Here is a 6,165-nt window from a genome sequence, read left to right as displayed (position 1 = left end):
GGTGATGCCAAGCAATAGGACAAGAGGCAATGGGCAGAAACTGATGCACAGAACGTTCCACCAGAAGAGGAGAAGGAACCTTTTGACTGTGCAAGTGACCACTCACTGGAACAGATTGCCCAGAGAGGTTGTGGAGTCTGCCTCATTGGAGATATTCCAGAACTATCTGGACACAATCCTGTGGCATGTGCTCAGGGATGGCCCTGCTTGAGCAGGGGAGTGGGACCAGATGACCCACTGTGGTCCCTTCCAACCTGACCCATTCTGTGATGCTGTGATTCTGTGATTCTGTGGAGTGAAGCATCCCTGGTGTCCAGGGCAGCTGCCACAGGCCTACAGTTGAGGTGGGAAGAGGCCCCACTAGACCAGGGTTTAGTGCTCAGGACTGACCTGCATGCTCCAGGGCACAGCACCGGGGGGGAGGCCACGGCCAGTGCAATGCCAGAAAGATTATGAAAACCAGATGGTGTTACCAGGCCTGATGTCGCTGCAGGCAATTGGGAAGCCTGGCTCATGTGACAGGGCCTGTGTCTGGTGTAGAGGCGTGGAGGGGGAACACCGAAGAGAACAAGAACTTCCCCTGTTAAGGAATGGGAAGTGTAGGCAGAGCAGCAGGAAAACCTATGCAACGTGGAGATTTCACCTCAAGAAATAATGTCCTCGGGGAAAACGTTGGAAACCCTACACCTGCATGTTTTACAGTGAGACTAGTCAAAACACTACAGGAACACTATGCTGTTATAGGACAATCTTAGCAATTGCCAAGGAGAACAACTGGATGATTTGGAGAGCCTGTCTGTCTGTAACTTGTGTGGCTCTGTGCACTTCAGTGCTTTGCTGAGCTACACTCCAATCAGTACACATCCCCACACCCAAAGATTTTAGCTCAACCCAGTGACTGTGAATGAAATAGTTAATGGAAGCAAAATTATCCCTATAAATTAATATTTGAGGGTTTTTGATCCCTAATACCCACAAACATTAGATACATACTGCCAGTTCCTTAAAACTTTGTTAATAAAGTTACGATTCCCTATTTTCTCCTTTAAAATATGTCCCATCTCATATATTCATGAAAGTTTTTATATTGCAGAGGGAACAAGATAGTTACTGAAGATCACAGTTGTACTATTACATGTACTTACGGTTTCTCTCATCAATCAAAATGTACTTTGGCAGCCGTTGGGCAGCAGCAGGGAGAGTAGCAGCTGCAGTGGCTGCTCCAGCTCCACCCTGTGCCTGTCAGATGAAGTATTTCCTGCCCTGTCTTTCAGGATTTCTTCTGTAAAATGGCGCTAATGATTTTAAAATATTTTGAGCCCCACTGATGAAAAATATATGTAAAAACTGCATGTCATTTTTATCTGTCATTTCCTGTCACCATAAATTAACATGTACTCAGCCAGTAAAGAGGGAAATTCAGATAGGAATACTGTTTCAATAAATAATAAATAAAAGCAATTAGGGTAGTTTATTCTGGTTCGAGAGCCTGGAAGTCAAAAAGAAAAAGCTGTGCTTGGCCATATGGGGCAAAGCATTCAGCAAGACACATTTTCAAAAACTGAGCTGTGTACAGCCTGGACATTTATAGATAATTCCTAGAACTTGTAGCATTCATAAAATGTTCATTGCCTTAATTCCATCTCAGAATGTTTTTGTCCTACATACATAGCCCTGTGATTTGCGGAAGATGGCAGGTCATTACAGGTTCACTCTGTTGTTGTTCCCAAGCAAGAGAAAACAAATTTGCCTGTGGTAAATGAAGCTGGCCAGAATCATCACAGTGAATTGCAGAGGGCTGCCACTCTAAAAGACTGGTCTAAATGTTTGCTCAGACCAAGAAAGGCAATGGCTAAGTACTTGTGCAGCTCCTTGGGGCTGTGGACAGGACAGGGCTACGATTAGATCCAGCAGAGTGACTGTGACACTGGGTCTACCCCACATATTTTTATTTTTTTCCCCAAAAAGCAGGATTGTAATGTGTCCTTGCAAGGTAATGCCTCATCCTGCCCATCCCGCATGATCACAATGCTCTTGGAGTCGTGTGAAGGACTGACACAGCTATATGGCACTCCAGGAAGACCCATAAGACAAATTATGATTCAGAACAAAACTGCCCTAAGGGCAAGGAAGAACCTGGTCTTTTTTTCTTTTTTCTTTTTTTTTTTTTTCCCCAGCATATGCCTTATTGCTGAAAGCCTTTAAACTGCTTCATCTCTACTGGCAAACATAATTGAGCGGCTCCCTTCTGAATTCCCCAGGATGGCTGCCACCATGAGACAGCAGACGGAGAAAGGGCCTCCGGGAGGTACTGCTATCTCCCTGCCTCCCAGTAAAGTGGTGCCTGTGCATTCTCTTTGCATTTCCTTCTTTATCAGAGTTCTCCCCGCCCAAGTCACCAAGGGCCTCACCCTGACCACACACTCTGTCATGCTGCTGAAGGCTGGTGCTTGCTGCAGCCACCACCTTCCAAACGGATGGAGCTGCTGCCGGTACCGTGGGGCCATCAGAGCCAGCTTGCGCTGGGCAGGCAGTGTGGAGAGGTAACTGTGACAGGGCAGGTGTCCAACTTCAGTGTCACAGGGCAATATTTAGTACTTCTTTTTACGGCTGCTGCACTTCATCACTGCTCACAAGGAGAACTCCTGACCCTGTTTGTTCCCCCCCTTTCTCTCTTTCTCTGAGGAAATGCTACCAAGTAGGTCATGCCTTTTTGAATTCTAATGCAAAAAACCAGATTTCAACTGTCATTTAATCAGAGCTAAGAAACAAGAGAGTGTAGTATCAGCTTCAGACCCTGCAGGAGAAAACTGATAGGTGGTGGCATGAGCATGCTGTGATCACTGGATTATACTTGGAGGTTTTATTATTGTTATTTGGGGATTTTTAACTGCTGATTGTGATTCTTCTTGTCCTTTCTGGTATGTGTTCTGTTGGGCACAGAAATCTTATCTTTGGTTATCTCTGAGGCTGGTTATATTTAGACTTCAGAGCTGGTATGCTCACAATCTGTCCCAGTCTCAAAGCCACCACCTATCTACACTGGAGCTGGGACAGGCTACCCACTCAGCAGTCTCTGTATCCATCAGCCTTTGCACACAGGGCATTGGTGCCCACACTGCCCTAGCAGGGAGTCAGGATATGGCCAGGATGCACATCAGGACCAAGGAGTGGGATTCATCTCTGGGTCCCAGGGATTGGACAGAGTTTACCTTCGAGAAGGCGATCTGATATTATGTTCACATCTTCTCGCTGTCAGTTGTATGACAGTTCCTTCAGAGCCTGCCCTTCAGTGAACTTGATTGCACAGACTATCTGCTAGAAGCTATTTAAACTCAACTGTAGTTAACCAAAAGCTAAATGAAAGTTAATGACCATATAAGCAGCTGGTTCTGGAAAAACCTTGTGACAGATACTTGAGAAATGCCCTTTAGTCACTGGAAAGTATTTCCCAAGGTCTCTTTGGGATGTTCTGTGTCTGTGTCAGCAGATGAAAATACTGTCTATATTTCTGTAGCCACAGGTGATTAGGAATTGCTCCCACAGTGTAATTTAAACCTACTAGGCTTCTCCCTGGATGGGGTCAAGTGAGCACAGAGAGACCCTCGCATGTTTGATTTTATATGACTGAACAAGATCTGCTTCATTGGTGTTTTGTCAGGGCTACAAAACTTGGGTCCATATAGAAAGTATAAGTTACACTCACACTGCTTGTCTGGGTTCAGCTTATTTCCTGAATTGCAAAAGGCAGCAGTTGCTGTGTTACACTGAGCTCTGGCTAGGCACAGACTTTTTGGACACAAAGAATGGGAGCCTCCAAATGATGCAAATGGCCTAAAGTTCAGCAGTGATAAAAGGTTCATTTAAATTTTCTCATAACCCTGCCACTATCTTTTCACCATAAATAATATCAAATGAAAGTTTCTGTTCAGGGATCAGCTACTGCTTAGCTTACCTTGCAGCAGAGCATACTAAGGCCTCATTCATTCGCATTATAACTTAGGTGGTACTGGCCAGTTGGGAAATGCTGACAGATTTGCATCCTGTTCTGCTCCATTTAGGAGCCGATGTTCACTGACTTGCAATAACAGTATGTTTGCACAGTGCCTTTAAGTCCAAAATATTTGAGTTTTACATGACTTAAGGGTGGTCATTTCTATCAGCCTTGAAGTGCACTGACTTCAGGGTTGGCATGTGGCAGCCAGTAACCAGCACACACTATATAATAGTGTATTGTGTGAATATCTTATCCATATGAAATTGCAAACAGAATTTGAGGAGGCAGGTATTTGATTCAGAAGCCAGGCTAACCTCTCTAAGCCTTACCCTAGCTACAAGACATTCAATACCCATAAATAAACAAGCCCCGAGTTGACCCCTCTTTTGTAACACAGTCTTTCCTCCACCATTGTGCCAGAGCAGGGCTTTGCTGCTACAGACCCTCCGAGGCTCCTGCTGAGCCCCCCAGCAACCACCTCTGAGCATCTGACCCTCCGAGGTGCCGCTGAGCCTCTTTGTCCCGAATTGAGCGTGTCCCAACACAATGGGGATACAGCTGTCTGCCTGCCAGAGTTAATGAGCATAGAGGGTAGGCCTTCAATTACCTTCTTTATCAGACATATTTCTCAAAAAGCTTTACAGAAAAAGGAGAATTTTATACAGAAGGAGGCTGGAGGCTAAAATGCAAGGAAATTAAGTAATTTGTGGAAGATTACAAAGCAGATAATCGGCAGAGCTCAGAATCAAGTTTAGCTCCCCAGCCCCGCACCCCTCTACCACTTTTTGCATCTAAAAAGGCACAACTTAAAATCCAACACTTTTTAACTTTCATAGTAAAGGAGCAGTTCTGCTGCAGTTTTCTGTTTGACTTCTTTTGGCTTTGCATCAAGCCAATCTGGCTGTGTTCTTATTTTATACTTACTACCACCCTAAGGAGGCTCTTTTATGAGTGGGCGCCATAGAAATTAAGTTTTAAGCTACAGTTTAGTAGGATCAAGTTTTTGGATACAAAATTCCCAGAAAATCTAAAATACTGAAACCTAGGTCTTATAAAAAAAGAGGGAGGAAGGAAATCTAATGGTCACTTCTCTCCTATCACTATATGGTCCCAGTCCAATAGGAACTGCTGGCTCCAACCAGGCTGCCAGAGGTCTGGAGTGCTGGGACAAAAGGCCAAAAAACATCTCTTTTCCATACAGACAACATTTTAGGTGGAAAAAGAAGGACATATCCAAGGACACCCAGATAAATAGCAGCCCTAGCAATGCCAACTTTTCTGCTCCCAAAGTTGTTTACACCCACAGAATTTATTGTGGTGCCAAACCGCAGGGAGAGTTGTGACTCCCTTAAATGTGTGGTCTTTATCTGAAAGGCCAAATGAAGTAATTTTGAATTGTTAGGCACATTAACAATACCTGAGGGTGTCATATACAAACAGCCAACACCTTTAAGCACTGATGCAATAAGGATGGACAAGAACATTAGGTGGGGGTGGTGGGAGGAAAGGTCTTTTTTAGATGTATCCGAGGTAGAGCAAGTTTTATTACTGGGCTAGAAACATATAGTATCCCAGGAGTGAATAGCTCACACATTTGATCCAATCTTGGGCTCAGTCCAGCTCCCACTGAAGTTTAATGGGAGTTGGATCAGGCCACTGCACTCACATTTTTTCCATGCATGGAAAACTATTTCCGTTACTTTGAATTACAATACCACTGGCTTTGGATTTTATATAATAAAATAAATCTAGGCCACTGTTTATATTCCAAAAAAATGCATTCTGGGATGCCAGCAAATATATTGCCTGTTGGATTAAAAAAAATAAAATAAAAACTGGACACATTGGTTTAAAAAAACAACAGCTCCTAATTATTAAGCATAATTTTTCTTCCTTGTGCTTTTCTGGAGTCCTCAAATATTTGAAGTACGAAAGGTACATATAAATTCTTCTCTGGTGGTTGAAATGGTGGAATCTGTAAAACTGCAATGTTTTATAAGAAACAGAAGTTTAATATAAAAATAATAATCTTCACAACTGGCTCTTTGCTTATTGGCATATTTTGCGCATTTTAAAATTTATAGGGGAAAAAACCAACACCCTTGGAATGTCAGTAACAAAGGGGATGTATATTAGCAACCCTTTAAATTTTGGGAACTGGCTCCTCT

Source organism: Neopelma chrysocephalum, unplaced genomic scaffold, assembly GCF_003984885.1.
Source record: "Neopelma chrysocephalum unplaced genomic scaffold, ASM398488v2 Primary Assembly neopelma1_59, whole genome shotgun sequence".
Classification (NCBI taxonomy): domain Eukaryota; kingdom Metazoa; phylum Chordata; class Aves; order Passeriformes; family Pipridae; genus Neopelma; species Neopelma chrysocephalum.
The sequence above is the reverse complement of the archived record's forward strand: the minus strand, read 5'-3'. Positions refer to the sequence as shown.